The 25,139-nt window shown below is 35.9% G+C and overlaps 1 long non-coding RNA gene across 1 annotated transcript; it reads right to left on the bottom strand.

Moving 5' to 3' along the window:
* Positions 1-7,202: 7,202 nt before the first annotated feature.
* On the bottom strand, positions 7,203-23,605 carry LOC138900575 (uncharacterized). The gene is made up of 2 exons (XR_011411684.1): positions 23,019-23,605; positions 7,203-7,450 (listed from the first exon to the last, which is right to left on the bottom strand). It is a non-coding gene; the product is annotated as an uncharacterized lncRNA (long non-coding RNA).
* Positions 23,606-25,139: the final 1,534 nt, after the last annotated feature.

The following is a 25,139-nucleotide window of genomic DNA, read 5'->3' as shown; positions in this document are numbered from 1 at the left end:
AAATTAATAAAGTATCTATTTCTACCTTTAGTTAAATGACCATTCAATTCACATATATCGGAATGCACAAGTTCAAGTAAATTACTTGTTCTTTCATTCTTTGGAAAGGATTTCTTAGTCATCTTAGCTTATATGCATATTTCACATTTTTTATTATTATTCTCAACAGTAGGAATTAATTTATTTCTAGATATAAACTTAACATACCGAAAATTAACATGTGAAAGTCTAGCATGCCATAAATTAATAGATGACTCAATCATATAAGCAGAAACTTGAACTTTATTAATACTTAATTTGAATATGCCCTCACAAGAGTAGCCTTGTCCTACAAATACACCATTCTTAGAGAGAAAATAATTGCTGTCTCTATAACAGTTTTGAGGCCTTTCTTACATAATAAACTTGCAGAAATTAAATTCTTCCTAACATCAGCTACATGATGAACATTCATTAAAATCAACTTCTTTCCCGAAGTGAATTGTAGTTCAACTGTTCCTTTTCCAAAGTCCTTGGCGGTGTCATGAATTCCTATTAAAACCTTTTTATCACTTGTTGCAACTTCATAAAGTTTGAAGAAACTCTTGTCATTGCATATATGAACTGTAGCACCGGAATCATACCACCAATCTGCAGACTTTATAGTTATTGCCATATAGCATTCGGTCACTATACTTAGATTCAAATTAGCAAAGGCAGAAACTATAGCAACGATATCCGAAGAAGAAGCTTGTTGTTGTTAAATATTATTTACACTCTTCTGTTCAGCATTTTCTTCATTTTTCTGTCTCTTACGAAATATGCAATCTCTCTTAAAATGGCCCATTTTTTCGCAAGTATAACACATACCTTTTCTTAATGTTAGAAGAATTTTCCTTTGGAGCAGCCTCAAACTTTCTCTTCTTTCCAGCCTTGTTTCCAGATTTTCTAGAATTGTTTACCTTACTAAACTGAACATGATTCACCTTTGAACTAGTTTCCGCATCATATTTATTTTCACGTTTCTATGACTCTTCTTCAATCCGAATATGCTTTGTCAACTGGTCCATATTAAAGTCTTCGGAAGAATGTAATAATTTCTTCCTATAGTCATTCCAAGTGGCTGGTAATTTTGCAAGTATAGCATCCACTTGAAGAGATTCAAAAACATCTACTTTAAAATATTTGAGTCTAGATATCAAGACAAGAAACTCATCAACTTGTTCCATGACAGATTTTACATCTACCATTTGAAATTCAAAAAATTTCATTCCAAGGGATATGTTTGTTCCTTGTTTCACAGCAGTATATTTATGTTCCAAGGCTTTCCATATTTCTTGTGATGATTTGTGAGGATGGAACAAATCATATAAACGATTAGAAAGTGAGTTTAAAATAAAACATCTACAGCGCACCTCATAATCTTCACATTTTTTGCGTGCCGCTTAAATTTCGTCAATCTTGAGTAGTAGGTTATGGCATTGCAAGAAGATCAGAACTTAGCAGATATGCTATTCCTAACTCCATGAGAAAGAACAACAATTTATCTTTCCAGTGGGAGAAATTTGAGCCATCAAATAGATCCAGTTTGAACACTTCGAACATCTTGTTAAAATCAGAATCACTATCAGAAGCCTCCATTGCAGTGTTGTTTAAATTTTTTAAGATTGTTAGAAAAAAATAACAGAATATGAGATAAAATATTTAGGCCTTGATAGTGCAGTCACTATCCTTAAGGAATTTAAGCCTTTCAATTTCGTTGTTGCAGGGATTATGGTAGAATTCCTCCAGAATTTTACAAAGCCTTTGAAATTCGAGTATCAATAATTAAGCTGAATTTCCACTATAACAAACTTTGTGAATTGTAGATATAGCAGAAAGAGAAGATGGAAAACTGTTATTTTTCTAATGATTTTATTTTGGAGATGATATGAGTATTTATAATACCTCTAGGAGTTTGTTGGAATTAACAGACTCATATTTTCATAACAGGCACATTTTAAAATCAATAGTCACCTTTTTGAATTTAAAAAGAAAGCTGTTAAAAAAATATTTTGCCCCAAGTGATCAATTTTGACTATTAATAATATAGTTAAATTTCTAATTTCCCTCCAAAACATCCTTTAAAATATTCAAACTATATAAGATACAGAAGTGTTTTTAAACACTTATTCCTTTCTTACTTTTTCCAATGAGGGACAAAATAACCTCTTCTTAAATACTCCCATCAAACACTAACTAATCTAATAATCCCCCACTTAGTTAGTGAGTTGATGTTGTTTATAAGATTCATGCATATAATAGGTATCTTTCGATTTAAACCTACTACTTGTATAAACTATTCAAGACCTTATCGAAATTGATGGTTAGATTAAGTTCTATTACACCACAATTCCTATATGACAAGATGGAAAAGCTTTATACACATAAATCGTACCAACTCCACAACTTGTTCACCGTGAGTTTTAGCACCCGATTATGGCCTTGTGCTACTTCCTGAATTCATAAACACTTATCAAGTTTTGTATCCCAAACTTTGATCGAGTGGCACCACTTCTTGTATTTACATAGGTGAAGATTTAACAAAGTCCTTAACACGGACTTTTTTTTATTCTTAAACCAAACTATTCTTCTTCATTAAGAGTATTTTTATACTCACCCTCCTTTTGCTAGGTACAAATTTTCAATACCTGCTATCTGTCACAACTATAACTTGTTATTACTTTTTAAATCTTTAATATTGTTAAATAATAAGAAAGGTAAGGTTCCCGTTACTAGTGACAAATTTAAATTACCTTAGACCCATAGCACTTGTTGTGTTTATTATCATATCCCTCGCGAGTCCTTTAGTGAATGGGTCAGCAAGGTTGTCTTTAGACTTGATGTACACAACAGTAATAATTCCATCCGAAATTAGTTGTCTTATGTACTCATGTCTCAAAGCAATATGTCTAGATTTTTCATTGTATATTTTGCTAAATGCCTTAGACATAGTTGCTTCACTGTCACAGTACAAGAGAACAACTGTCATTGCTTGTGGCCACAATTCTATATCTAACAATAAATTTTTCAGCCACTCTGCCTCTCTTCCCGTAGCTGCTAACGCAACAAACTCAGATTCTATTGTGGAATGAGTAATACATGTCTGTTTCATAGAAGACGATGAAATTGCTCCTCCGCCTAAAGTGAATATCCACCTAGACGTTGACTTGTTATTACCAACACTAGTTATTCAACTAGCATCACAATATCCTTCTAATACTTAAAGAAATCTGTTATAATACAAGGCAAAAGTGTTTGTCCTTTTCGGATAACCAAGTACTCTCACTATACCTTTCTAGTGATCACCACTTGGATTATGAGTATATCTTGATAATTTACAAACTGCAAAGAAAATATCTAGCCTAGTGCAGTGCATAGCATACATTAAATAATAGGTGACTAAAATATTAATTCTGGACTATTTAATAGGCCCAAAGCCCAATTGCTCTAAGTGTCCCAAGTGCCCAATCTTGACTATTAATAATATAGTCAAATTTTTAATTTCCCTTCAAAACATCCTTTAAAATATGTAAACTATATAAGACAAAGAAGTATTTTTTTAGACACTTCTTCCTTTTTTTCTTTTCCCAATAAAATACAAAATATCCCCTTCTCAAATACTATCATCAAACACTAACTAATCTAACACTTGCGTTTACTTAGAGAACCAACAAACTACGTTGCCTTTTGTTATGACCACGCTGGAAGATAAAAGAGGTGTCCCATCTAGTAGGTTTATCTCATAAAATGTATGTAGGTTGCTAGCCAAATTTGGCAATCTAAATGCCATGCATGGCATTACCGTCATTTGTAATGTTCTAGGGGATTTCATTTCCCTTGAACCCTGACTAGTTTCTATCAAAAATAGAAGTCTTTGTTTATAAATTAGAAAAAACACATATGCACAATAATATCAGTATTATAGACCAGTGTTTTAAAAGACGAAGTGTGAGGCGGAGCATTTTACTTGGTACGAGACAAGACGTAAGTCTCGACACATGGGGTGTGCGCCCGGATCTTTAAGTTTATAAATTTATAAATTAATAATACAACAATATAACACAAAAAAATATAAAAAAGCATTAAACGTGCAAGAAAATAAAAAAATGTTGAAAGACTCATAGAAAATAAAATATTTAGCATATTTTACATGAATAAATAATGCAATATTGTTTAAATCGCTATGAAATATAAATCAACTATAATGTCTTAACTTTCAAATAATTAAAAATCATAATTTCTTAAAAATATTATCAAACTGTACATTTTACCTCACTAAAAGTAAATACCCAATAAATTTTACCAATCCTGTAATTTAAAATATTACTCCTTCATGAGTAAATGAAAAATTACTTTCAAGTAAAGATAGTTTTGAGAGGCGTAGAACTAAGACACATGAAGATCTAGCAAGTAAAAATATAAATTTTTGCTATCTATTTTTCAAAAGAAATATTCAAATGACGTCTCACGATGTGCTCAATTAGTAAATATGCAATATTATGATTCGTTATTTGGGTTATTCACAAATTTAATATCCCTAAGATGGAAAGAACTTTAATAATTCATTTGTCGAAGAATTTTGATAGTTAACATTGCTAATTAGTGAATTCGACACTTGCATAAGAACTGTTGGGCGAGCCCCGAGCATTGAGCGTTAGGCATATTTAGGACGTACAATTGGATACTTGGGGGCGTAAACCTCACATAACTAAGCGTCACACATGAGGCTCAAGGCGTTTTTAATAGTGTCCTAGTCCCAAAAAACCTTTTAAACACTGTTATAGACTAAATGTATCTCTCACTCTTGACTTAAATTATACTACATTATTCAATAGCGTGAACTAAATTTTGTACAAGTGTTATCAGTAAATTGCAACTATTCAACTTATAAATGGAATTGAATATGAAAATATGGTGGTTGTAAGTTTTACTTCTTATTCCAAATTGCTTATTATTTATAAGTTTTATTTCTAAGTAGTGTCGGTATATTGTATATATGATAAAGAATTCTATGCAGAGCAGTGTCAAACGACACCCTTTAGTAGGAGGTTGTCCAACAACATCCCTATTATAAAAAGCTTTCCGAATTACATAGTTCCTTTAAGTTCCTAAATTGTAGGAAAAAACCAGTGACTTCAACATTTTTTGTATCTACCGACTAATTTCTTTTCATAATAGTCTATTGGCTGCTGAATATACGTACATAGTTGTCGTATCTATCTCCAATGTTAGTGTCTAGTGAGCTACAACTCAACTTATGAGCTCAGCTGGGATCACAAGTGGCATAATTTATAGAGTAGTATTTGTAGATTCCTCCAAAAATAGGGCATTGGACGTCTTGTCATTTAGCAGTTATATATAGGTTTTTTCCTTCAATGGAAGATGGTGCTTAATTGTTTATTAGTTTAGTCGTGTCAATTGGATTCTATGTAATAAATATTACTTTATTCTTCCAATTTTCTGGTCCCTACACTTTATGCCAGTTCCTTTTAACTTGGAGAGTGGAGAGAATTATATTTGAAAACTGATTCTAGATTCTTCTCTTTTGGTTTATAATTAGATTGTCACTTTAGTGCGTGCATAGTTCCATAGGTTAATATTAAAAAACGTTGTGCTCACATAGGGGAGTAGTCGGAGAAAAATATATTTAGAAACAGTTTTTAAAAGTTTGATCAAATAATAATTGATGTTCAAAGATATTTTTTAAATGAATTAGCCAAACACAAACTGTTTTTTACCAAAATTACTTTTCTGAAAAGTATTTTTTTTAAAAAAATACTTTCAAAATAAGTTGATTTTAGAAGTTTGGCCAAATAGGCTATTCTTAAACTGATGAGAGGCCCAAGATGGAATCATGGAATCATCCCGAATGAAAGTTTATGTACTCGTTTGTATGTTTAGAGTTTGAAAAAAAGTACCAACAATAAAGATGAAATTTTGTAGATTACGGCGTGTCAATGGGGCTTCAAGCACTCAAAATAAGTCAAAATTGAAATTGACTACTATGTGGGATCATATAGCCAACTTTTCATTGCGAATGATTTATTAGAGTAAACGTAAACAAATGTGATAGATTAATAAAATTGATCCGCTAATCATATACCGTCAACCCTGTTTAGCAGCTAGATAGCGAGCGAAAATCTTATGTGTTCGCACAAAATAAATAAGGAAGACACCAGTTGGTACGCGCATAAAACTCAGGACTAAACAAATTACACAACTGCCAGCTTCTATTTTGGAACAAAGGAACCGACAGAAACTAACTTGAGTGTAAATGTGAAAAGAAACAAGTGCAGATTGAGAAAGTAAACTAAGGAGTAAGGAACTTTTCAAATGATAGCCATTTGAGAAAATATCTCCAACCTCGTAGAAACCTTTTGAGGAAATAAATTGGCGGATTGACATTAAGAAATAAAATCAACTCCTCTATATCCCGCTTTCCATACGTAAGATTTTACTTATAAATTAAGTTTTTTTTTATGAATTAATCTTGTTGAATTTATTCATAGAGTAAATGTAATTTGGGGCATTTTCATATATACTCACTTTTGGGGCTACCATTGAAGTTATTGTTGCTCCAAAACACACAAGCAAGTATACGTGGTCGACAAGTAATAAAGTGATAAGTATAGTATCGTTCTCACGAGAACTTGCGATTAACTATTAACTAAAATAAACTCAATCAATTAATCTATTAAAATGACTTTGGTCGGTTTTTCGTCCGATTGTTTCACCGACTGAAGTCGGCCGGTCGATCGCAGTCGATTTTGGCCGAATTTCTAGTAGTGTAATCTAGAGTAGTAAACTAAGAAAGTAAAGGAAACAAGTCGGCAATATTAGATGCGAATTCAATGGGAAAAAATATTCCAGAGTCATGGGCTAGCTAACAATCATGTTGAGTCTTTCACTTAAATTGTCTAATTAATTTATCTAGTTTATTGATTGATAAGGTTAATATGACTCATAGTATTCTTCCGAAGTACTACTCGCCTAGTCAAGCTAACCTAATGCATATATTCCTATGAAATTAGGATCAACAATAATGCTGTCACAACCCGAAATCCCCCACCGTCGGGACCGTGATGGCACCTAACATCCCACTTGCTAGGCAAGCCGACGTTAAAGTATTATGAAGTTAACTCTTATACATTGCAATAATTAACAGTAATTAAGCTATAACGAGTGCGGAATATTATAACAACTTCATCATTTACCACTTCTCGGATCTGGTGTCATAATTCACGAGCATTCTAGAATTTACTACAAGTAATAGTCTGAGAGAAGTACAACTGTTTGAATGAAAGAAACAGTAAAATAGAAAAGATAGACATGGACTTCAAGGTCTGTGAACACCGACAGATCTACCTTAAGTCTCCGGATAGCGGGTCCAACAGCTAAACTCTCGATCAACCCGAACCAGTACAAAAATCTGCACAGAAAGTGCAGAGTGCAGTATTAGTACAACCGATCCCATGCACTCGTAAGTGTCGAGCCTAACCTCGACGAAGTAGTGACGAGGCTAAGACAAGATACCTACAATCAAACCTGTACAATATAGCAGTGTATATGCAAATAACAGTAAAGAACTAAACAAGTAATATCGGGAGGGAAAAACATGCTGAGGGGTAATACGAGGTAAAGAGCTACATCAGAAGGATAACTTGAACAGTAGATACACTATGAACCAATGAACACAGCAAAGGAAAAGTGCACGGCATCACCCTTCGTACTTTTACTCTCATCCTCATAATGAAATTAATAGAAATGGCACGACATCACCTTTCGTGCATTAACTCTCATAACATGGCACGATATCTCCCTTCGTGCATCACACTCACAATATGACACGACATCACTCTTCGTGCATTGCACTCACAAAATGGTACGACATCACCCTTTCGTGCATTAACACTCTCAACCTCACAGTCAATAGAAACGGCACGGCATCACCCTTCGTGCATTAACACTCTCCCTCACCAAAATAATGAACAATAACAGCAGGGAGATAGAAACAACAAGATCAGATCTTACTTCAACATATGGTTCCGCAATACCAACCTCAACTCGAATCAACACTCAATAAATACCAAAGTCTGTAAACATGATAAGAATGATCAACATCACAATTAACTCGTCTAAGCATGAATAACATGATCAAGGAAAGCAACAATTATAAGAATAAGACCCACCCGCATGCTATAACCCGACAACAAGGCATAGGTACTCATCACCTCACCTATACGTGGTACCCAATATCTAAACACGTAGCAAATAGACAAATAAGTCCTAATCCCTCAAGTCAAGGTTAACCACGACACTTACCTCGCTCCAACGACCAAACTCAAACCTTAATCACATCTTTTCCTTTCCGACAAGCCTCCGAACCGATAGAATCTAGCAAATTACCAACCAAAAAATTCAATTTAAGCCTTAGGAACTTTCTACAATTGTAAAGAATTCAATTTAGGCCATTTTTTTTTGAAAAGTCAACAAAAGTCAACACCCGGGCCCGCTTGGTCCAAACCCGAAATTCGGACCAAAACTCGATTACCCATTCACCCCCCGAGCCCGGTTATATAACTGGTTTTGAAATCCGACCTCAATATGAGGTCTAAATCCCCAATTTATCAAATCCCTAGTTTCTACCCAAAAAAACCCAATTCCACCATGAAAATCTTAAATTTTTAGGTTGCAATCTTAGGAAAAGTAGTGAAAGATTTAAAAAAATTAGCTTAAGATTGCTTACCAATGATTTGGGGAAGAAATGTTCTTTGGAAAAATCGCCTCTTGTGCTTCTAGGTTTGAAAATATGGGAAATGAACCAAAACTCCCGTCTAAGTCCTATTTCATCAGCTACAGATGTCGCATTTGCGATTTGGGTTTCGCAAATGCGAAGTCCTTCACACCTTTGTTGTCTTCACAATTGCAAAGAATTGTTCGCAAATGTGAACTCTGGATGATCACAAATGAGACACTATCGTCACAAATGCGAAGGATGCCTTCCCCAAACCCACTTCGCAAATGTAAAGGTTATTTCGCAAATGCGAAACCTGTGTGGCCCAGCTTCTCTTCGCATTTGCGAGAAGCTTCGCAAATGTGAACCCCTCAGAGGTCGCAAATGAGATGCCTGATCTTGCAAATGCGAGATCAAAAGCCTACAACAAGATCAGTTACACCAGCAAATTTTACCAAGTCCAAATTCACTCTGAAGCCTATCTGAAACTCACCCGAGCCCTCGGGGCTCTAAACCAAAAGTGCACACTAGTCTAAAAATATCATAAAAACTTGCTCGCTCGATTAAATCACCAAAATAACACCTACAACTACGAATTAAACACCAAATCAAGTGAGATTTTTCAAGAAAGCTTTGAAATTTTATTTTTACAACCGAACGTCCGAATCACGTCAAACCAACTCCGTTTCTCACCAAATTTCACAAACAAGTCATAAATGTGGTATTGGACCTATACCGAGTTGCGGAACCAAAATACGGATCTGTTATCCAAAAAGTTAAATTTTGGTCAAACATTTCAAATTCAATAAGCCTTTAACTTTCAAATTTTGATAAAGTCCGATATCTCGGGTTAAGGACTTCTAAATTCGATTCCGAGCATACGCCCAAGTCTCAAATCACGGTACGGACCTAGCGGGATCGTCAAAACATAAATTTGGGTCCGTTTACCAAAAACGTTGACCGAAATCAACTCAAATGAAGTTTTTAGGTAAAATTCCTTATTTTTATCAGTTTTTAACATAAAAACTTTTCGGAAAGATGTTCGGACTGCGCACACAAATTTAGGAAGGCTAAATCATGATTTTTAAGGCTTCAGATCTCAGAATTAGGTTTCAAAATACGAGATGACTTATCGGGTCATCACAAACGCATTAATAATTCCCGTATAATAACCAAGCAAGGTGATTTAGTATATCCATATCCTAACCACGAACCCATTCTCCAATGCCCAGGTTCAAGATCTTGCTCTATCCAATCCTATATGCAATCTAGAATTCCCTCTCTCGAGTTCAATCCTAGATTCGTAGATAGATCAAGCAATCAAATAGTTAAGCACAAGATTGAATAAATAAACTAATATGATAAAATAATAAGAACAATCCAAGTTTCAAACTACAATGTTCATGTAGCACCCACAACCCTTGAACTAATAAACTATGGGAATGAACGAAAAGAAGAGAAGAAAACTAGTTGGAAGCCTCCTCCAAACGTGGTTTGTGTTCTCGTACGTAAATGTTCCTTCAAAATATGTTAGATATCCTTCAAATTGGATTTATGATCTCTTTTATATGAGTTGGGATCATGTAGCCAAAATAACCTTATTCCGAATGAAATAGAAAAAATTCCGCAAGGGAGGGTCGCGAGCGAGGCACTAGCCCAGCGCTGGAACCAGTGAGCTTTTCACGCTCAAATCCTTGCTTGCTGCCTAACTTTCAATTACTAAATTTATAAACCAACCAATCATAATGTAATGATTACTAACCAAGTAATCATGATGATTGAAAAATTATTATTTTTGCTCCAAAATTCCATCTTTTTCTCTCTAATATACCTACATTATCAATTAACACCCAAATAATTATAAAGCTCAATACTCAAGCTAAGTTGGGCATATACAATATAAAATACATCAAAAAGCGGTAAAAATATAGAGTAAATAATATCAAAACATATAAAAATACGCCCAACATCACCACCCCACACTTAAACCCTTGCTTGTCCTCGAGCAACCAAAACTTTACTACTTCAACCACACAACTCAAGAGATCACATCATGAGGGATCATATAACCATTAAGCACACTATACCTATGACTATGATTGATACCAACAATTAAGCATGTACATACACATTTTACACACTTCTCAACTTCTACATGCCCAAGGTTTAAAAAATTTAAAGCTTCAAACAGCCTACCCATAATCACCTCACCTTAAAGACTGACTCGTTGCCACTAAGCACTCTCGGCTTACACCTTACCCCAATAAGAGAAGTTTAATAAATTCACCTATCCATTTTAAGATCATGTGCCCTCACTATAAAACAAGAGAAAAATAATTTACACACTCAATTCAAGAGATCAAATGTAATTCAAGTACTCCACACACAAGAACAAGAATTTACTCGCTCTCAAAAAGATATGCATGCGCATCCCAAGTTCGTACCATAAGCTTGCCCGTAGTGTAGGACTCGACTAATCTAAGCTTGCTAAAACTAGGATCAATTAGGACTTTATGGACTGTAATGTAGAATAAGGAACGGGTAGGATACATTTGGTAAGAGTGACTAACCCTCCTAAGCACTTTTTAATGCAATACAACAATCAATTCGAGCGCAAACTTATCATAACCCAACCATTACATCAAGAGTAGACTGTTGTGATGACCTGATAGGTCGTTTTAAGTACTAGCCTTAATTTTTATATTTCGAAACCTCTCATCGATTTTTTTTTATGTTTATTGATTTGCGTGTGTGGTCCATGTCGCTTTTCAAAAAGCTTTTATGTAAAATTTTGAAGAAAATGTGATTTTTGACTTAAACTAAGGATAGAGTTGACCACAGTCAATTTTTTTGATAAACGACATCGGATCTGTGTTTTGACGATTATGGTAGGTTCGTATGCTTCAGAACTTCAGATTTTGAATCTGAAGTTGTCTGAAGGTGTATTGAAAAATTGAACAACTTAAGATTTCAGATGAAAGATAGAAGAACTTCATATTCGAAATTTGAAGTTGTTGTGAAGAGCTTGAACTACTTAAAATTTAAATTTCTGAAGTTGTAGTTGAAAGATTGGAGAACTTCAGATTTGATTTCTGAAGTTGCATTGAAAAGATTGAACTACGTCAGATTCGTGAAGGCACACTTTGCAAGTTTTATGTAATGTGGGTATAAATTCAACGGTGACATCAAAAATGGATATATATGCAAGTCCTATAAGGGATAACTAAAATTTATCCTACTATTAATTAATATCCATAATCAAATATATGGGATACATACAATTTCATATTCTATCACGAAATTAGTATTCTTATCGTAACCAAATGACCCCTTAAGGCATATAACATGTGGATTATATACTTCAATGGTTTTTAACGTACATATCAGGTTGGGTATTTTGTAAATACTTTTCTAAATAAGTATGAGAGTAATTAATGTTAGGATCGATTATACTATAAATTGATAATTACATTACATAGAAGTGTATTAGTGACAATTAGCTTATACATTGATAATTACACTAAGTACAAGTGGATTAGCTGATGATTTATTGTAAATTGATAATCACACTACCTAGATGTGTATTTCATAGAAATATCCTTAAGATTATTTTGCAGTTTAGAATAATTATTGATAATTTCACTAAGTGAAATTGTATTTGTAATAATTATACTAAATAATAATATAGTAGTGGTAATTAGCTTATAAATTGATAATTACTCTAAGTAGAAATAAATTTGTGGTATCCTTAAGTAATATTAGTTATTGATTAGCCTATTCATTACTAATTACACTCTAATATAAGTGTATTAATGGTATCGACAAGAAATATTAGTGATTGTTTATCTTACAAGTTGATAATTACCGTAAGTAGAAGTGTAGTAGTGGTATGCTTAACTAATGTTATTAATTAATTAGCATATACATTGATAATACACTAAGTAGACGTGTATTATTTGTAATTAGTAAGTGTATTAGTTGTAATTAACTTATAGATTGGCATTACACTAAGTATAAGTGCATTAGTAGTATCCTTAACTAATGTTGGGTTCGATTAGATTGTAAATTGATAATTACATTACGTAGAAGTGTATCAGTGATAATTAATTAGCTTATAAATTAATAATTACACCAAAATTATGGGTCATTAATTTTAGTTTATATAATTACGTGTTAGATTCTAAATAATTATAAGTTTGATATTGATTCATGGTAATTTGTTAGTTAGAATTTTATTAATTGTGAATTGTGATTTTTTTAATACAGTATAATATTTATAAGTGAGAGAATTATTTTAGAATTTAATCATTAAGTTACACAATTATTTTTAAAAATAAGTTTCCTTAGGCAATGTTATGTCATGCAAAACACCTAACTTAGCCATTTTCCTCTTTTCTCTTTCTCCGCCTCACTGCTCCTACGGCGAATCCCCAAGTTTCACCGGCGTTGTCGGCACTCAATTCAAGCGGCCATCGTTGTCGTCGGCGGCGGCAATCCAAGCGGCAATCGTCGGCGCTCAGGATCCACTCTATCTCCGGTAAGTTTTCTTTTTCTTCGACCTCTCTAACTGATTTTAGAGATGCATTTTTCATGGTTGACTTTGGATTGTAAGCCGAGTTTCTGGGGTTGTTTTAAATTGGAAGAGAGCTAGTTTTGAGGGTAGTTTGAGGTCGTTTTTGGGTGGTTTGAAATTGTTTTTTCAGCTGTATTTTTGGGCATTTTTTACTAAAATTTGAGGCAGAATTTCAGGTGTGTTTAGGGACTGTTTTGGGAAGGTTTTGGGGTTCATTAAATTTGTCTCAATTTGCTAAACAACTCCGCAAAAATAAGAGCTCTGAGCTTCATGATGAAATTGAATATATGTTGATTTGAAAAATTAATTGGGAGCCTTTTTTCCAAGTCTTAAAATTTTGTTTCTTTCTAACAATAGTCTTAAAAGTTGATGCTTTTGCCCTCTGTTTAAAAGTTGATCGCTTTGTTGAGATTAGGCATATGTATGCACATGCACGTGCTTTCTTGGCATGCTCCTTTATGATTTTGTTAAAGACTTTTTGTTTTAATTCATGTTATCCATAATGAATTAAGAGGAGATTGGTAATTATTTAAAGATCTCAGTCTTGAATTTTTCTAACATTACTTGAATTTATTAACTCTTTTTGTTTCATTTGCAGGAAGTTGTTCTTAAGAGACCCATGAAACGTGATGAGGTTTGGAAGAAGAAGTCGGGGAAGAAGCATGAGTTGAGCCACAGGCTGAGAAGACTTATGTAAGATCAAGATTAACTTAAAATTTTATTTATAATAATTGTTTATGTACTAAATTTCATTTTTAATGTAGAATCGGTATAAACAAGCATTGGAAGAGCTCACTAGGAGTCAACCGACCGATGAGCAAGGCCAGCCAATCATGCCATCGGAGGAAGAAACTCTCCCATATTGGATGTAACGACCCGACTGGTCGTTTTGAGCATTTGCACATCGCTCGGTAGTTTACAGGCTTGAGTAGCTCTGTATGATGTATTTTGACTTGTGTGAATCGTCGGTTTTGGTTTTCAGGTTATTCGAGACTAATTTAGAAGAATGATTCTCAACTAGGGAGCTTTAAATTTGAAAGAGTTGACCAAGTTTGAGTATTTAGCATTTGACCTCAGATTGGAATTTTGATGGTTCCGGTAGGTCCGTTGGGTGATTTTGGGCTTAGAAGCGCGTCCGGATTGTGATTTGGAGGTCTGTAATGGAATTTGACTTGAAATGGCGAAAGTTAAATTTTTTAAATATTTGACCGAGAGTGAACTTTTTGATATCGGATTCGGATTGTGATTTTGGGAATTGGAATAGTTTCGTTATGTTATTTGGGACTTGTGCGCAAAATTTGAAGTCATTCCGGATTGATTTGCTATGTTTCGGCACGAGTTATTGAATTTGAAAGTTTAAAATTTATAGATTTCGATTTGAGGTGCGATTCTTTATTTCGATATTGTTATGCATGATTTGAAGCCTCGAGTAGGTCCGTGTTATGTTATTGAACTTGTTGATATATTAGGACGGGGTCTCGAGTGGCTCGGATGAGTTTTGGACGAGGTTCAGATCATTTTACTTCATGTTGCTGTTGCTGGTTCTGGTGTGACCACACCTGCAGCTGGTTTGTGCAGGTGCGATGGTCGCAAAAGTGACAAAGGGGTCGCAGGATCGAAAATAGTGCTGGGTGAGGAAGACCGCAGAAGTGGAGATTTGGGCGCATATGCAGATGCGCAGGTGCGAGGTGATGGAGCGCATGAGCGAGGTATTTCGCAAGTGCGGATGGTGGCTCGCACCTGTGATGTCGCAGAATCATATATGTTATCCGCAGGTGCGAGGGTCGAGTCCTCAACTGATTCTACAGAAGCGGAGGTTATGTCACAGAAGCAACACCGCAGAAGCGGCTAATGTGTCGCAGGTGCGAAAATGCTGACAGAAGCTATAAATCGAGATTTTGGTTCTTTCTTCATATTTTGTGATGTGGGACTCGGATTGAGGCGATTGTTGGAGCAATTTTCATCATAAGGATTGGGGTAAGTATTCTCTACTCAGTTTTTGGCTATATTTCATGAATCTACTTTCGTTTTGGGTAATTGGATTGTGAATTTTAAAGAGAAAATTGGGGGTTTTGGCCTAAAGTTTCATAATATAAATTTTTGAGTTTTGAGCCGCGAATTGGAGTCGGATTTGAGTGAAACTAGTATGGTTGGACTCGTAATTGAATAGGTTGTTGAATGTTATAAATTTTATCGGGTTTCGAGGTACGGGCCCGGGTTGGACTTTTGGCCGATTTTGGTCTTTTGATTCAAGATTTGATCTTATTCGACCGAGATTGGTTCCTTTAGCATTATTTGATGTATTTGAGTAGTTTTTGGTTAGTTTCGAGCAGTTCGGAGGTCGGAACGCGCGGGATGGCATTTTGGAGCATCGCTTGGCTTGCTCAGTGTTGGAATTGGCTTGTTCGAGGTAAGTCACTCTTCTAATCTTACTGCTGAGGGTACGAAACCCCGAATTACGTGTTATGTGATTGGTATTGAGGTGATGCACATGCTAGGTGACGAGCGTGTGGGCGTGCACCCTGTGAATTGTGACTCCGTTATTTCTATGGCACTGTATAATGGCCCTATTTTTGTTGATATCTGTGTTATCACTATGTGATAAAATAACTGAGCTGTCAATCATAATAAATATCATATTTAGGCTTTATGCTGATATTGCTAGGACCCATAGTGATCGTTTCTTGCAGTCATCTCACTGATTTCATTGATATTTCACACTCAGTCATATTCATGCATTCATATCATATCTCAGTCGTTATTTATTGATACATCATATCATTGTTGTCGGGCTAGTTTCATGACATTATGAGCCCGTGAGTGAGACTGGAAAGATTGATGACTGAGTGAGGCCGGGGGCCTGTTTGTGAAGATATCGACACTATAGCACGTGAGTTGTCCGTGCGGATCTAGATATTGATACTATAGCACGTGAGTTATCCGTGTGGATCCAGATATTTATATTATGGCATGTGAGTTGTCTGTGCAGCACGTGAGTTGTCCATGCGAATCATAGCACTTGGTCTGTAAGAGCCCCTCCGGAGTCTGCACACCCCCAGTTAGCACAGTCGACTATATATATGTGGATCGAGTTGTATGACGCAACGGGCCTTATGGTCATATATGAATCGGGCTGCATGCCGCAACAGGTATTGTACAACGCTGAGTGATTGAGTGTGCTGAGCATTGAGCATAGTGAGAGAGAATGCGAGACAGTGAGATTGAGTACTCTGAGAGTGTGAGTACATGAGCTCATCATTGATATGTATTGCATTTGACATGCGTACTTGAGATACATGCATAAAGATGCATTTCCTTCTGCTACCCGGTGTAGGTAACATTTATGATTTTACCTATTTCTTTACATGTAGGTGTAAACACGTAATTTCCTCATGCTATTTGAAAATGAAACATCTTACTTATTATTGAAAGGAGTTTTGGGAAAAATCACAGTTTTTACGCTTACTCGAATTTTGACATTTTCGGTAAAAGATTTGGGTTTTCACTAAGATACTTGAAAAGAAATGCCTATTTTTCTGGAACTGTGAACGATCTGATCATTTTATTTCTGAGATATCTCTTTTATTACTTGTACTATATTGTTATGAACTGTGGTGGAAATATTGGTGTTGAATCCGACCTTCGTGTTAGCTCGTCACTACTTTCAACCTAAGGTTAGGTTTGTTACTTATTGAGTACATGGGGTCGGTTGTACTCATACTACACTTCTACACCTTATGTGTAGATATTGGCTGCTGATGTTGTGTTCGATAGGAGCCGGATTTGAAGATATACCTATATCCCGGTTGTAGCTGCCCCTTGTTCATGGTAGATTTAGATCTATAAAACTATGTTTATGTACTTTTCAAATAGATGATGTATTTATTTCATTTCAGCTTTGTAATTTCTATTCTTAGAAGCTCATGATTTGTACTACCAGCTCTTGGGGAATATATTAGATTCATATATTTCTTTACTTAATTGCTTTATTAAATTGTTATTGGAATTGGTTGTGGTTAATTGGCTTACCTAGCGGGTTGGGTTAGGTGCCATCACGACTAGTCGGATTTTGAGTATTTGAGTTATGGTTACGGATTTTAGTACAGCTTGTTCATACTTATATAGTGTGTAGGTTGCGCGATTCAGATCTATAAGAAATTTTGGATGTTAGAAATTGGATTCTAAGGCTTGTGGGCTAGGTTGAATTAAGACATTATAGTTATGTGGTGTTATCAGACCTATATGGGATAGGGTGATGTGGGGTCACCCCCGGGTATATGCATGGTAAGGTTACACGACGCTTTGATGGCTTTTGGAACAACTCTTGGCATGTTCGAGGACGAACGCATGTTTAAGTGGGGGAGGATGTAACGAACCCACCAGTCGTTTTGAGCATTTGCACATCTCTCAGTAGTTTATAGGCGTGAGTAGCTCCGTATGAGGTATTTTGAATTGTGTGAATCGTCGGTTTTGATTTTCAGGTTATTCAGGATTGATTTAGAAGAATGATTCTCAACTAGGGAGCTTTATATTTGAAAGAGTTGACCAAGTTTGACTTTTTAGCATTTGACCTCGGATTGAAATTTTGATGGTCCCGATAGGTCCGCTGGGTGATTTTGGACTTAGAAGGGCGTCCGGATTGTGATTTGGAGGTCAGTAGTGGAATTTGGCTTGAAATGGAGAAAGTTAAAATTTTGGAAAGTTTGACCGGGAGTGGACTTTTTGATATCAGATTCATATTGTGATTCCGGGAATTGGAATAGATTCGTTATGTTATTTGGGACTTGTGCGCAAAATGTGAAGTCATTCCGGATTGATTTGCTATGTTTCGGCATGAGTTATTGAATTTGAAAGCTCAAAGTTCATAGATTTCGATTTGAGGTGCGATTCGTCATTTCGATATTGTTATGCGTGATTTGAGGCCTCGAGTAGGTTCGTGTTATGTTATTGGACTTGTTGGTATATTCGGACGGGGTCCCGAGTGGCTCGGATGAATTTTGGACGAGGTTCGGATCATTTTACTTCATGTTGCTATTGCTAGTTCTGGTGTGACCGCACCTGCAGCTGGTTTGTGCAGGTGTGATAGTTGCAGAAGCGACTAAGGGGTCGCAAGAGCGGAAATAGTGCTGGGTGACGAAGACAGCAGAAGCGGAGATTTGGGCGCATATGCGGATGCGCAAGTGCGAGGTGATGGAGCGCAGGAGCGAGGTATTTCGCAGGTGCGGATGCTGACTCGCACTTGCCATGTCACAGAAGCGGATATGTTGTACGCAGGTGCGAGGGTCGAGTCCTCAACTGATTCTTCAGAAGCAGAGGTTATTTCGCAGAAGCGACGCCATAGAAACGGCTAATGTGTCGTAAGTGCGAAAATGCTGGCAGAAGCTATAAATCGAGGTTTTGGTTCTTTCTTCATATTTTGAGATGTGGGACTCAGATTGAGGCGATTGTTGGAGTAGTTTTCATCCCAAGGATTGGGGTAAGTATTCTCTACTCAGTTTTTTGCTATATTTGATGAATCTACCTTCGTTTGTTGTAGTTGGATTGTGAATTTTAAAGAGGAAATTTAGGGTTTTGGCCTAAAGTTTCATAATATGAATTTTTGAGTTTTGAACATTGAATTGGAGTCGGATTTGAGTGAAACTAGTATGGTTGGAATCGTAATTGAATGTGTTGTTGAATTTTGTAAATTTTGTCAGGTTCCGAGGTGCAGGCCCGGGTTGGGATTTTGGCCGATTTTGGGCTTTTGATTCAAGATTTGATCTTTTTTTATCGGAATTGGTTCCTTTAGCATTGTTTGATGTATTTGAGTTGTTTTGGTTATTTTCGAGCCGTTCGGAGGTCGGAACACGCGGGATGGAATTTAGGAGTATCGCTTGGCTTGCTCGGTATTTGAATTGGCTTGTTCGAGATAAATAACTCTTATAATCTTAGTGTTGAGGGTACGAAACCCCGAATTACGTGTTATGTGATTGGTATTGAGGTGACGCACATGCTAGGTGACAGGCGTGTGGGCGTGCACCCTGTGAATTGTGACTCCGTTGTTTCCATGGCACTGTATAGTGGCCCTATTTTGGTTGATATATGTGTTATCACCCTGTGATAAAATAATTGAGCTTTCAATCATGCTAAATATCATGTTTAGGCTTTATGCTGATATTGTTAGGACCCATAGTGGTCGTTTTTTGCTGTTATCTCACTGATTTCATTGATATTTTGTACTCAGTCATATTCATGCATTTATATCATATCTCACTCTTAGTTATTATTTATTGATACATCATATCATTGTTGTCAGGCTAGTTTCATGACATTGTGAGCCCGTGAGTAAGACTGGAGAGATTGATAACTGAGTGAGGCCGGGGACCAGTTTGTGAAGATATTGATACTATAGCACGTGAGTTGTCCGTGCGGATCCAGATATTGATACTATAGCATGTGAGTTGTCCGTGCGGATCCAAAAATTGATATTATGACAAGTGAGTTGTCTGTGCAACACGTGGGTTGTCCGTGCGGATTATAGTGCTTGGGCTATAGGAGCCCCTCCGGAGTCTGCACACCCCCGGTGAGCGCAGTCGACCATATATATGTGGATCGGGTTGCATACCGCAACAGGCCTTATGGTCATATATGGACCGGGCTGCACGTCGCATCAGGTATTGAACATCGCTTAGTGATTGAGTGTGCTGAGTATTGAGCATAGTGAGAGAGAATGCGAGATAGTGAGATTGAGTACTCTGAGAGTGTGAGTACATGAGCTCATCATTGAGATGCATTACATTTGACATGCGTACTTGATACATGCATAGGGATGCATTTCCTTCTACTACCTAGTGTTGGTGACATTTATGATTTTACCTGTATATTGACATATAGGCATAGAGACGTACTTTCCTCATGCTATCTGAAAATGAAACATCTTACTTATTATTGAAAGGAGGTTTGGTAAAAATCAAAGTTTTCAAACTTACTCATATTTTGGCATTTTCGGTAAAAGATTTGGGTTTTCACTCAGATATTTTAAAAGAAATGCCTATTTTCTGGAATTGTGAATGAACTAAGCATTTTATTTCTGAGATACCTCTTTTATTACTTGTACTATGTTGTTATGAACTGTGGTGGAAATATTGGTGTTGGACCCGACCTTTGTGTTAGCTCGTCACTACTTTTAACCTAAGGTTAGGTTTGTTACTTATTGAGTACATGCGGTCGGTTTTCACTAAGATACTTGAAAAGAAATGCCTATTTTCTGGAACTGTGAATGAACTAAGCATTTTATTTCTGAGATACCTCTTTTATTACTTGTACTATGTTGTTATGAACTGTGGTGGAAATACTGGTGTTGGACCCGGCCTTTGTGTTAGCTCGTCACTACTTTCAACCTAAGGTTAGGTTTGCTACTTATTGAGTACATGGGGTTGGTTATACTCATACTACACTTCTGCACCTTATGTGCAGATGTTGGCTGTTGATGTTGTTGTGTTCAATGGGAGCCGGATTTGAAGATGTACTTGCGTCTCGGTTGTTGCTGCTCCTTGTTCATGGTAGCTTTAGATCTATAAAACTCTGTTTATGTACTTTTCAAACAGATGATGTATTTATTTTATTTCAGCTTTGTAAATTCTATTCTTAGAAGCTCATGATTTGTACTACCAGTTCTTGGGGAATATATTAGATTCAGATATTTCTTTACTTAATTGCTTTATTAAAATGTTATTGGAATTGGTTGTGGTTAATTGGCTTACCTAGCGGGTTGGGTTAGGTACCATCACGACTAGTCGGATTGTGGGTCGTGACAAGGTAGTATCATAGCTCTAGGTTCTACGAGTCATGAGCAAGTGTCTAGTAGAGTCTTGTAGATCGGTATGATAACGTCCATACCTATCTTCGAGAGGCTACAAGACATTTAGGATATACTTCCCGTCTTTCTTTCCTTATCCTGCGACATTGATTCATCTTGAAGCGTAACTCATTGATTCAGCAGTGGTTCAGGGTTTGGTAAGTGAATTTGTAACAATGTAAATGTTCATAGTAGTCAGAAGTATTTGGAGTTCAAAATGATGTGGAAGAGCTTCTTAATCAAAATCTTTAGGATTTCAAAAGGAAATGATTCAGCTATATAAGTTATCACCTACTGTTGCCAAGAATCATAAGCGTTTCAAAGGTAGTTTAAGTCATCACCTACTGTTGCCAAGAATCTTATGATTTGCAAAAGCAGTATTTGCTTGGCCTAGTCTCATTTAGGAAAGGAAATTTTATTTAGAATTGGGATCCACGAGACAGTACATCTTATGATACAATTATTTGGTAAGTATTTTTTTTCTTTAGGGTCACATTCTGTGTATGGTTCAAGAGGTGAAATCTTTTAGCTCATTGCTAGACTTTCTCGGAAGGTAGCTAAGATATTATATAGTTGGAACTTGTGATTCATTTTCAAAAAAATATAAAATTTTATTCTAATTGTGCACTCTGCACATAATTGTGCAGATCTAATGGTGCACTTCTTTTGGTGGTAGAGGCAAATTATGCAAGCAGAACTGATGATAAAAGAAAAGTTCAAAAGCTTAAAGAGTTTATTTGCTGGAGAACTTTTTCTGGTTACTTTTTATGAAGTTAGGTGCTGAATTATTTTGAAGTTAGGTGCCGAAGTTGGGATATCCGCCACCGTGCAAAGTGAGGACCTAGAGGAGATGTGACGAACGATTCAACGACTTTTTAGGAACTATGTGGATGAACAAGAAAGAAGAAAGCATGAAGAGAAGATTAGGACCGCATTTAGGAATGACATCAACTCCCTCAAGGCTCAACTGAACCACTTAATCGGCCTGCCCTGCTCTCCACCAAAAAGCCACATTTATAAAAAGGATGAAAGTGATGGAAACAATATAAATGATGATGAAGATAAGGGGGAATCCGAAGACGAGGAGTGGTTTTATATTTGGTTGGATTGTTGTTTAGTTGGATGTTGACTTTGAATATTACATTTTGAAGTTTGGTTGGATAGTTTAGATGTTTGATGGGATAATTTGGATGTTTGGATAGTTTATAAAGTGTGAAGAGTAGTACTATTTTTATATCAGATTCCATGGCTGCTTTTAGTTATTTTTCTTTCTTTCTAATCCTTTTATTTTTATTTTTTACCTCTCACACCCCTTACCCGACCTCTTTTACTTTCTTAATTACCAATTGGTCCTTTTCTACACTCATCTGGAAATTAATTGAGAGATTCCCTAAATCTATTTCCCCAACTACCCACTAGAACCTCTGTTAATTACCATTCATCATCACCCTAAGTCTGACCAAATGGCTTTCAGTATCAAGCTTCAATCTAACTAAAGAACAGAACAAAGTCAAAATAAAATAATAATTAAAAAAAGATAGAAAAACTCAACAACAAGACTAAACCACTGAACAATTATTATGCGACTATAGAAATGAACTAAATCCAACAGATAATGATGAACACAACATGCGTATTAATTACTGAAATAGTTTATCTCTATATGAAATCCTAAGGTGTTTAATCTTAAAATTTGGAAGCTAATTACAAAATTGAGAAACTGAATAGCCTATTGTAACAATTAACTTCAAACAAGTTGAGCACCAAACATACTTTCTTGACAGAGATGGAGTAAAAGAGAGATAGGAATGAGGATGCAACTGAAACTTAAAGAAACGAGATGAGAATCATACATATTGGACTTGAACCAATCGGAGCAACAAAAATAGAGCAATTGGAGAGGAAACTTGCCAGTCAACGGGATTTGATATGATACCTGTGGCCATAAAATGAACCATAACTTACGTCAATCAATTACACTCATCAAGAGAAACCAATTAACGTAGGTTTCAAGTCCGAAATTTCTAGATTTACTAAACAACGTAATTGAAGAGTTTTTAGGAGAGATGGACTAGAGATTAAAAAATAAGAAGGGTGAGAGGATTATAGGGTAATAATTCATGATGGTTTGGAGGTGGCTCGCCGCCGTGGGCGATTTTCGGCGCCGACTTTGGGTGGAGAATGAGAGAGACGGGAAGAGTGTTTGAGAGGTCTTTGGGGGGTAGGGGGTCTGTTAGGAAATTTTTAAGGGGGGAGGCTATTGAGTTCCAAACCGTTGGATCAAAAGAGATGAAGGGCGGTGATGAATTCAACACCAAAATGGCGTCGCTCAGCCGTTGATAATGGCTTGGACCGGATAAAGGGATTGGGTTGGGGCAGTGCTGAGAGGTAATTCGGCCATCCAATTTGGCCCCGGATGTAACATGAGCAGCCCCTTTTTTGTTGTTTTAAGCTTAGCCATAACCCAATTTTGCACAATTGGCCTATTTATCTAGTTTGACCAATATTAAATTACTTAAATGGTGAATTAACAAATTAATTAATTAATTGAACCTAAAAATGCAAAGGATGATCAATGTAACCCCCTTTTGTGAGTTTTGTATTTAATCAATGCATTTAACAATGTAATTAAACCCTAAAAATGCAAATAAAAATCTAAAAATGCAACACATGAATGATAAAAATATTTTTGAAATTTTTATGATTTTAAAATGCTCCTAGTAATAAAAAATGCAAATGATCTATTAATTCAAACATGAAATCAAATAAAATAACCAAAAAATCCAAAAATTCTATAAGAATAATTTTGGAATATATTTTAGGAGTAATCTTCATGCTGGACAAAAATTACATGCTCACAGTTGCCCCACTTTGCTCGAGAACATGGAGAGTTTTCGAGCAAAGATAAAGTGAGCAATTATGAATAATTTTTTTCCGTTTAAATACTCCATGGGAAGCTTTAAAAAAGTTTGACCAAACCTTGTTTCCGAGGTTGCCTACATATCCTTGGCTATAAAGGAATCAGGTTAGTGTAGTTCTGGAAGTTCTTGTAGCTGGGAATACCGAAGAGCTGTGATTTTACTGCTGTTGCTGCTATTACTGCTTGTTGAACTCCTTATTACACCAAAATCAAAATATAAAAGAAACTAAACATACCTATCAGCTATGAGTTACAAGATTCCTATCTATTAGTCTACTAAAGCTTAGTCTTGAGTCTTACTAGTTCTTCGTGTAGACTCTAATCCAAACCTTGACGCCTGTTAGCTGCAGGTGCTAGTTCACTTTTTTATGGCTCCATCTTGATAAAAATAGGGAATGTAATACTCATAACTTCAGTCATGTCTTGAGCAGTCCATATCTCTTTCTATTTGCTTTTGCACCTTGGATTCACTTCTTTTCTTTTCTCTTCTTTTATTCTAGATTAAGACTTCTTCTTTCGGTCATCTTAACCATGTGGCCCGAGGTAAGATTTGCTCAGACACCAAAACAAACAAATGAACAAAATTGGTAAAATTATCTCCGGGCCACCTAAACTTGTACCCATTTGTCAACCTGGTAAGTAAACTTAGGACTTTCCCACTTAAGCACCTCTACTTGATGAAATGCAACCCTCCTTGAGCGTGTTCTTCAATCGCTGAGATATTATGACACGCCACATTTTAACCTATTATTTTTTTACACCTATATTTTGTAGATCCCATTAACTAATTAGTAATAATAATTTTAAAATCTATTCCCACTCTTCTTCTAAACATGGCAACCACACTAAGCAGCGGTCACTAGCGGAATTGAGGGGAGTTGCTTTATACGATCTATTTTTTTTCTTTCTCTTCCTTAATACAATAGCTCCACTAGGACCATGGAGGAGTTGATGAGAGTTGATGGTGTCACTAATCCGGCAACCTGTCTCGCCAGAATTTCTGAAAGCTATGGCTACAACCTCTTTCTCATTTAGTAATACATTCAAAAAGTTT

Source organism: Nicotiana tomentosiformis, chromosome 10, assembly GCF_000390325.3.
Source record: "Nicotiana tomentosiformis chromosome 10, ASM39032v3, whole genome shotgun sequence".
NCBI lineage: Eukaryota > Viridiplantae > Streptophyta > Magnoliopsida > Solanales > Solanaceae > Nicotiana > Nicotiana tomentosiformis.
The sequence above is the reverse complement of the archived record's forward strand: the minus strand, read 5'-3'. Positions and strand labels throughout refer to the sequence as shown.